At 46.6% G+C, this 10084-nt stretch overlaps 1 pseudogene; it reads left to right on the plus strand.

Moving 5' to 3' along the window:
• The first annotated feature begins 702 nt into the window (after positions 1-702).
• On the plus strand, positions 703-5803 carry LOC115533150 (uncharacterized protein K02A2.6-like; annotated as a pseudogene).
• Positions 5804-10084: the final 4281 nt, after the last annotated feature.

The following is a 10084-nucleotide window of genomic DNA, read 5'->3' on the forward strand; positions in this document are numbered from 1 at the left end:
TAGCTACTCGGGGACCATAGGCAGGCTAGGGGAACTCATATGAATGTTAGAAAACCTCATAAAGTGAAATTTTTCATGCCATGGGCATGGGAGATTCAACAATTTACGCATGCAATCAATGAGCAATAGCTTAATGAGCTGAATGCAAATGTAACTTTAGGTTAACTAGCATCTCACTAACTACACGGAACTCTGTCATCGATGTTTTAATCCTCGTCGCCAAAAGTGTGGTAACCCGAGGGCAATAATGCACGCACACTTGTAACTCAGTTTAGCGTCTTTACTGAAACCATGCTCACGGCATAACAGCAAAAGCATACACGAGACATTCAGGTGCAGAGCAATCACTAGAACAACGCGGCAGGGTACACAGGTATAGGCACAAAGGTTCCGGGTTGCAGGATATAAATGAGTGCAACACTAATTCAGTCTATAACAGCCTCTTTGACAGTCTAGCTTCGCCACTGCTTGGAATTCTCCTTGTCAAAGAAGAAGTTCTGTGTAACTTTAGCTTGCAGCGTGTCTACTACCACGGTCGGCACGCTCAGTGAATTTGTCGAGCTGGATGGTGACTGGATTGAATATGTCGAGAGACTGGAACACTTTTTCCTGGCGAATAACATTGAGGGGGTGGAAAGGAAAAGATCGATTCTCCTCAGTGCGTGCGGTGCCAAGACGTATAAGTTGATACACAACTTAGCAATGCCACGGAAGCCAGGCGAACTATCATTCGAAGAGTTGGTGAAGCTGGTGCAAGAGCATCACAACCCCAAGCCGTCAGTGATTGTTCAGCGCTTCAAGTTCCACACACATTCACACAAAGCTGGAGTTTCAGTTGCTGCATTCGTGGCGGAGCTGAGACAACTGTCGGAATATTGTGAGTTTGGACCGGTGCTTGGACATGCTACGGGACAGGTTAGTCTGTGGTATCAACAATGACCACATTCAGCGCCGATTGCTAGGTGAAATCACGCTAACTTTCAAGAAAGCGCTGGAGATTGCTCATGCAATGGAAACGGCAGCTATCAACTCTAAAGACATTCAAGCAGCTAACGCCAGTGTGCCACAGGGCGCCGTTCACCGTCTGTTTAAAGAAGGGAGAGGCAAGCCGATGAAGTCAGTTGAGTGTTACCAGTGTGGGGGAGCGCATCTTGCTAATGACTGTGGTTTTAAAGATTCCCTTCTGCCAGAAATAGGGGCACATAGCCAAGAGGTGCAGAGGTGCTAAAAGCCATGGAAAAAGGAGTGGGAAGAGTCAAAACACCAAATGAAAACGCATCATGTGCAAAGTGAAGAGCCGGAGGAGCAGTGTTCTTTTAACATGTTTAATATTGACCTGAGTGAACCCCGGGCAGACCTGATCTGCGCAACGCTGCAAATAAACGGAAAACAGCTGAAGATGGAGGTGGACACGGGTGCCTCAGTTTCGGTGATGAGTCAAACCACATACTCCAGGTTGTGGTGCTCTGGAAAAGCACCTGCTTTAAGAAAGACTAACATTAGACTGAGACAATACACCTGTGAGTGCATTCCTCTACTTGGAGCTATAGAAGTTGACGTGACGTATGAAGGCCAGTCAGCTAAAGTGAAGCTGTTAGTGGTAGACGGGGAGTGTCCTAGTCTGATAGGAAGGGACCTCCTAAAGAAAATCTGCCTAAATTGGGGGGAAATCATGCACATGAGAGTGGTTGGAGACATCCTATCAAAGTATGCAGACGCTTTTAAGGATGAGCTTGGCACCCTCCGCGGCACAACAGTGAAGTTAACCGTGGACCCCAAAGCAAAGCCACATTTTTGCAGTCAGAGTTCTCTGACTGGGCAGCCCCGATTGTGCCTGTGCTGAAAGAGGATGGTGAGGTGCGGGTATGTGGTGATTACAAAATGACAATTAACTAAGCCTCACAACTTGACACTTTTCCCCTGCCACGAGTTGAGGATTTGTAAGCCACACTGGCAGGAGGACAAACGTTTACAAAACTGGACATGAGTCACACGTACCAACAGCTGTTGCTGGATGAGGACTCTAAACAATATGTGACCATCAACTACCACAAGGGACTGTTCAAGTCAACCCCCTGGTTTTCGGCGTCGCATTCAGCCCATCCATTTTTCAACGCACCATGGACAACCTCCCGCAAAACATTCCCCATGTTGCTACCTAGACGACATTTTGATGACAGGTAAAACAGAAGAGGAGCATCTGCAGAACCTCGACCAGGTGCTAAAGAGAATGAAGGAGGCCGGGCTGCATTCAAAACACATTAAATGTGTTTTTCCAGGCTCAGGTCATTCTTGGGCTTAGTGAACTATTATGGGAAGTTCTTGCAGGAACTCTCCACTGTGCTCGCCCCCCTTTATCAGCTGCTGCACAAAGACTGTTCCTGGAATTGGCAACAAGCTCAAGAGACAGCTTTCCAGCAGGTAAAGGAACTGTTGCACTCAGCAACACCACTTGTGCACTTTGACCCAGACAAAGAAGTTGTCTTTTCCTGTGAGGCATCACCGTACGGCGTGGGGGCGGTCCTTTCGCACTGTATGGAGGACGGAGATGAAAAGCCTATTGGGTACGTGTCTCGCACTCTCACATCAGCAGAAAAGGGTTACTCTCAGCTAGAGAAAGAAGGACTAGCTGTAGTTTTTGCTGTGAAACGGTTCCACCAGTACCTTTATGGTCGCCAATTTGCCATTTTTACCGACCATAAGCCCTTGCTGTGCCTGTTTAGTGAGACTAAGGGTATTTCACCCATGGCGTCAGCAAGAGTGCAGCGCTGGGCATTAACTTTGTCAGTGTATCAGTATCACATTGTGTATAAAGCAGGATGTAGACACGTTCAGCCGTTTTCCCCTCCCAGAGTCACCGAGCCAAACTAACCTACTTCCAGAGACTGTGTTTTTGTTAGACAGACTGTCCGACTCTCCGGTGACAGCAAAGCAAATCAAACAGTGGACTGAAAGAGACCCGGTGCTGTCACAAGTAAAGAGATGGCTGTTGCAGGGCTGGCCAGTAACAGTTGAGCAGGAGGAGCTCAAGCCCTATGTCAAGCGTCAGCTGGAGCTAAGTGTGCTGGATGGCTGTATCCTCTGGGGCTCCAGGGTGATTATTCCACCTGCGGGACGGGCTCAGATAATGGAAGTGCTGCATGAAGCTCACCCCGGGGTGTCGAGGATGAAGAGCCTCGCCAGGTCGTTTGTGTGGTGGCCTTGGATGGACGGTGCTTTGGAAGAAAAGGTAAAAGCATGTTCACAGAGTCAAAGTATCCAGAAGATGCCCGCACCTGCACCTCTCCAACAAGGGCGTCAGTTTGTTTTTAGAAGTGGTGGGGACAATAACCATAAGTTTGAGTGTGGTTTGAAAAGTGCTGGGTACCCTTATGTAAGCTATTTATCCATTCAACGCTGCATTACAATATGCTCTACAGTGTATTATCAGGTGTTGAAAATCCTATTCGAACAATAAAAGTTGAAAACCACAGTTTGTGTTTTGGCTTGTTTTGCAAAATGGCGTTGGAAACACCAGGGTATTGGATCGGGATATGTAATACTAATACACACAGGACAAAGAACAGTGTTGGCAATTTAACACTTATCTTGACATCAACAATGTTTACCAGACAAACAATGCCAGACTGTAAAGGGGGTACGAAATGAAACGGGGTACTGAGCATCAGCCTTTTGAAGACGAGCAGGGGCTGCTGGTAGCATATGTTATGCTGCATTAAAAAAAGAAAAAAAAAAAAACGCCCAGAGGAGAATTGCATCTACCAAATCCTGAACACCAGTAAACACTTGCGAAGGACCAATGTAGACTTCACTCGTCACAACATCATAAGCAAATTGCCCGCAAATAAAATCCCCTACAGTTTAGGATATCACACAGGTTATGGGAGAACATATTTATGTCAGGATAGGCCTACCATGCTCCAAGTCGTCACATATCTCAATCAGACAAAACAACTACAACCACATTGGCATAGCAATCGCACCGTGTGTAGCTGCTACAAGCTGCAATCTATATATAATGCATACTAGCTGGAGCACCAACCAGAATCAGATCACATCGCTTACTGTGTGTTCACACCAAACGCGACGGGGCGACAGGATCCCATACAAAGTGAACGGGCGAATTTTTCGCGAGAGAAAACCGGCGACAAGTTTTGATTTATCGCGCCACTCTTTCGCCGTGCACAGGCGAGTGCGTTCACGAGGATTTGTGGCGCGGCAAATTCGCTCGAGTTGAAATATTTGAACTTTGACGCGAATTTCGCGTGATGACAGCCAATCAGCGTTCAACAGCATGGCCACTGAGTCACATGTGTAACGTAACAGCCAATCTGCGTTCAACAGTCAAACTCAGTGCAGTGCAGTCCGGGGTGAACTGCAGCATGGAGGAGAAAGTGATTGTTGCCGTTTGCGACTCTCGGAGCTCTATATATAATTGTATATAATTGTATAATATCACAGCCAAAAGCTCTGTGCGCCTCCGGATGGCCGTAGTGCGGGGAGCACTCATAGGGGTTGGGCTTCTCGGGGTTTGTTTACCAGCGTTGCTATGGGTTCCGGTCTTGTGTGTTCAAACGGTTTATTAGGTAGGCCTATCTAATAAATGATGTCTTCATGCGCGCCTATCGCATGATTTTAGACTCGACGATTTCGGTTGAGTATGTGGGGATTTTTTCAGTCGCAATTGGTTTGCACATTTTTAAAAGTGGTGGGGACAAAATTCGTATTTTAAATAGTGGGGGGGACATGTCCCCCCCGTAATTGACGCCTATGCTCTCCACCCATGGGAGTGGCCGGCACATCCGTGGTCCAGGCTCCACCTGGATTTCGCTGGTCCGTTTATGGGTCACATGTTCCTGGTGCAGATGGACGCTCATTCAAAGTGGATGGAAGCACACATCATGTCAAATATCAGAGGCCCAGTTACCACTGACACGCTCAGAGGCATCTTTGCCACCCACGGGCTACCAGATACGGTTGTCAGTGACAACGGGCCCACTTTCACCAGTGAAGTTTTCAAAGAGTTTGTTGAGAAAAATGGGATCCGACATATCCTGACTGCACCATACCATCCTGCTTCCAACGGTTTAGCAGAACATGCTGTTGAGACACTGAAAGATGGACTGCGGAAAATGACAGGGCACACGCTGGAGACTAAGCTGGCACGTTTCTTATTCCAGTATCGGATTACTCCATCTCTGCTGGTTTGCCTCCAGCAGAGATGTTGCTGGGGAGAAAGCCCAAATCTCATCTTGACCTCCTTTGCCCGGATGCAGGAGCAAAAGTTGCGTGATCACAGGAGAACCAAAAAGTGAGACGGGACCAACATGCAAGACAGCGGCTTTTACAGCAGGGGGAATGTGTGCATGTCAAAAACTTTGCCAGTGGCTCAAAGTGGCTGCCAGGAGTTATTCACCGCCAGTCTGGTCCAGTTTCTTTTGTGGTTGACTTGTTGGATGGCAGGCAGGTTCGCAGGCACCAAGATCACGTGCGTGTCCGCACTGATGCAGAGGAGAAGGGGTCTCAGAGTGTTTCGCACAAGGACAGTATGATCAGCTCTATGGACTGTGTTGCACCTGTGTGCATTGATGGACTGTTGCTGCCCCCTGATGGACTGTCTGAGCAAACTGCCTCACCTGCCCCTGCCGCTGCCCCAAGTCCTCCCAGTGCAGCACAGTCTGTTACCCATTCTACTTGCTGTAGTTTGGTCTGGCTTTGCGAGACTACCCAGTCTGTGGACTCTACTGTTGCACTAAGAAGGTCAGAGAGGCAACACAAGCCTCCAGAGAGACTGAACTGTTAAACTAACAAAAAATAAAGTGTGTTATGCCATACAGGTTGTTGTTGCCTGATGTGAGAAAGAAAATTGTTGTGCAATACCAAATGTTGATGATTGCCTGTTGTTAAAATTGTGAAGTTGGAATGTGATTTAAGTTGGTTTTAGTGCAATATAATTTCTGTACTTTATAAGGGGACATACATGCAATTTCAGTTTGTTTGGTTAACCATATTATAAGTGTTTACTTAAAGGGGGAGAAGTGTTATAGACTGAATTAGTGTTGCACTCATTTATATCCTGCACCCCGGAACCTTTGTGCCTAAACCTGTGTACCCCGCCGTGCTGTTCTAGTGATTGCTCTGCACCTGGATGTCTCGTGTTTATACTGTTATGCCGTGAGCATGGTTTCAGTAAAGACGCTAAACTGAGTACAAGTGTGCGTGCATTATTGCCCTCGGGTTACCACAGATGCTAGCATCAGCAGTTTTATAAAAACGTATGGGTCCCTGAAACACAGTTTAGTGCCCCCAAAATAGTGGTCTGCTCCTCATAGTATAAGGCTAGTACATGTTGTACTTGTTGATATTTTGCATCACAAGTTTTATAAAAATTTGTGCTGTCAAGCGATTAAAAGATTTAATCGCGATTAATCAAATTAATGCCATCGTTAACTCATATTTTTTTCTATTCTAAATATCACTTGATTTCGTGCTGCCTTTAAGTGAGATCAGGCTTTTATTTGTTTCAATCACTGAACTTTCGAACAAAGCTCTTGCTCAACAAAGATGGGAAATATAACTTTATTATTTAAACCAGTATGAATATTCCTACCGTAAGTAGGCCTATACACATTACATCACATAGGCTATAGAATAACGCCTACACACACACACACACACACACACACACACACACACACACACACACACACACACACACACACACACACACACACACACACACACACACACACACACACACACACACACACACACACAGAGAGTGGCGGAGTGGTAATCGGGAGTCGGGAGAATTTCCGGTGGGCCGTTAATGTTTAGGGGCTGTCGGGCTGATTACTGCGGGATAACGCTGCGTAAACGCCGTTAACGCCGTTAATAAGGCGTTAAACTGACAGCACTAATACAAATATATAATGATTGGTGATAGGTCGTTAGCGACGATGGAAGACAGATCTGGGAGAAACCGACCCAGGTAGTTGATCAACCCAGTGCACTGGCGTAGCTCTGTGACGTTGGTTGGACAGGGCAGATCTGAGATGGCCCTGACTTTTTCAGTGCTGGGTTTGATGCCATCTTTTCCAACGATGTGTCCAAAGTATTTGATCTCTGACTTTCCAAACTGGCACTTTTCTCTATTCAGTTTGAGCCCTGAAGCCCTGACTGTCTGCATAACTGCTCTGAGGTTACGGTCGTGTTCTTCTCTGTCCTTACCAAAAATCAGGATGTCATCCATTACCACAACAGTGCCAGAATGATCTCTCAACAGGGTACTCATCCTTTGCTGGAATATTTCCGGGGCTGATGTAATGCCAAAGGGAAGCCTCCGGAAACAGAACCGACCCACTGGTGTAATGAAAGTCGTGAGCCTCCTGGAGCTGGCATCAAGTGGTATCTGCCAAAATCCACTTGAGGCATCAATAGTGGAGAAGACCGTTGCACCTGAGCGGTTTGGTGCGACGTCCTCCAGTGTGGGCAACATGAACCTCTCCCTCTTCACAGCCTTGTTAAGCTTAGTTAGGTCCACACAGATTCTCGGTTTCTTGTTCTTTTTCATCACCGGCACCATCGGCGCACTCCAGTCTGTAGCCTCTTTAACCTCTTCAATGATGCCTAAGGACTGCATGCGTTTCAGTTCCTCTTCCACTTGGGGCAGGATGGGAAAAGGTATACGGCGCGGTGAGGCGATGCTGTAAGGTCTAGCATCTGGCTGCAGCTCTATTTTCACTGGGTCACAGTCCAAAAGTCCAATATCTCCAAACACATCCTCAAATGTTTCAACCCCACTCACTCTGTGCACCAGCCCATTTTGGTTGCTGTGTCTCCTCCAAGCAGGTTGGATATGAATGGGCCCGACATCACATATATCCAGAATGTGTATTTTCGTCCATTTCTTGCACAATCAGTCAGAAATTTGCCTTTGCAAACAAGCTCTCCGCCAGGACTTGAAAATGCTGCTTTAGTCTTACACAAAAGTGGACGCTGGGGCAGGCTTTGGTATGTGTGCTCTGTTACTACTGTTATATCTGCACCAGTGTCGATTCGGAAATGAACAGTAACACCATTAATTAGCAGATCTGTGAACCATTTGTCCTCTTGATCCCTATCCTCCGACACAGAACCAAGGAACCATGCACAGCCCTCGTCTTCACTTACATCAGTTGTGGTTCTTACTGCCTGAACAAACTTAAGTCTTGCACACTATTTCAAAGTGACCAATCCTATCAAACTTACGGCAGCGTTTTCCTGTTGCAGGACATTCCCCGGCCTCATGCGTCCTCGCATACCTAGAACAGCTGTCGTCACGCGTTGCGTTTGGTGCTCCTTTAAATTGTTGATAGCCACCTGTAGCATGCCTCTTCTCAAACGGCTTAAATTGCTTGAATTTGCGTGTGACTGCACTTACTTCATGTTCCATGGAGGTGGCGCCGGCATTTTGCGTTTTAATTGGTTCTAACTGACGAGTCATGCTGATTGCTTTTTCCAGAGTTAAATCTGATTCAAGTTGAAGCTTCTGCGACACTTCGCTATCGAGTATCCCAATGACGATGCGATCTCATATGTGTTCATCCTTTGCTATTCCAAAGTCACAGTGTTCAACCAGTTCATAAAGACGCCTCACGAACGCCTCCACACTCTCCCCCTGTAGCTGGGCACGTTCGTGGATGGTGTTCCGCTTCGGCACAAAATGCATGTCGGACTTGTTAATTACCTCATTGTAGTAATCATCCTCATCGTCTCCGAACGTGAACGTGCTGAATATTGGCTCTGCATCTTTGCCCATAGCATACAGTAGAGCGTTCACTTGCACATCGCCGTCTTCTAGGTTGAGTTTCGATGCAATCCGATAACGAGAGAAACGCTGTCTCCAGGCCGGCCATGCCGCGGGCTGGGTGAAGTCGAACGGGTCCGGCGCGTGAAACTTCGCCATTTTGCCGCTCCAAACGTGTTTCTTCTCTCACTCCGCCAAAATGGTCACTTCTGACACCATGTCATGAGTCCTAACTCTGTGGTTATGATTAACTCAGGAACTCATGCTGAAGAGTTAACTGTTTAATAGTTTGGTTCTAAGTCATACACGGACATTGCATTCTCCGCGTAGATCACCCACCTTAGAACTCCCATCTACGAGGCTGTAGCGCACTATAGTGGCTAACATAGAAATAGCCATATCAACTCACAACACAATATTCTCCATCCATTAAAAGAGAAAGATCAGTTAAGTCATTAATTTGTCTGAAATATACCAGCCAGCACATACACATTTGACTAGCAGCTTGTGCTAGCTCCCGCCTAGCATTAACGTCAATGGTGGAGCTCTGGCTAACTGTTTTTCTGTCAATTCACCTGCACAACTCGTTAATGCCTGAATTCGGAATAAATCCGTTATTTTTGAGCACTTAGATGCATCCCCCTCTTCTTTATTCTGGCCTTTTCAGCCCCTCCTTTCTCTTTTCTCTTCTTGCCTTCCATGAGTGCGACAACAAGCAAAAGCAAGCAACCACGAACTTGCTCGCCTTCTCTGTCTGACGCGTCTTTAGGTTCATGCCATTAGACATGGGGCCGCTCATATATTCCCCTACATTTCCGAAAATGGACTTGACCTGCAAGCTGTTTATTGGATAAACGCATTTCCCAATCCCAGGAGTCTTTGTCTACGTCAATTCAAGAACAAACAAATTAAAGTAAACTGTAGTTCGTATTATTTATTTATGGCCATGAAAGTTCTGTAACGCCTGAATAATGAAGAATTAAATGAAGTAAAAAAATTATATATTAAAAAAAAAACCATGAATGAGACATAGAGAGCAAGCAAGTGGTATAAATATTGGTTGGATGTTAACAAGACATATATTGTTTATTTCGGGGAATTTCACGGCGTCTTAACGGGAATAAATTATGCTCAGGGCCGGCTTGCAGACGCCTCGCGGCCGCTCACAACTGTGGGCCGGTCCACCTGACCTCGCTGGCCGACCGACCGGGAAATCTCCCGATCGTCCCGACGGCCACTCCGCCTCTGATCAACTACATCCTTCCCCATCCCGCTGAGTTTGGTTAAAGTTGTAAT

This window comes from Gadus morhua, chromosome 2 (genome assembly GCF_902167405.1).
Source record: "Gadus morhua chromosome 2, gadMor3.0, whole genome shotgun sequence".
Classification (NCBI taxonomy): domain Eukaryota; kingdom Metazoa; phylum Chordata; class Actinopteri; order Gadiformes; family Gadidae; genus Gadus; species Gadus morhua.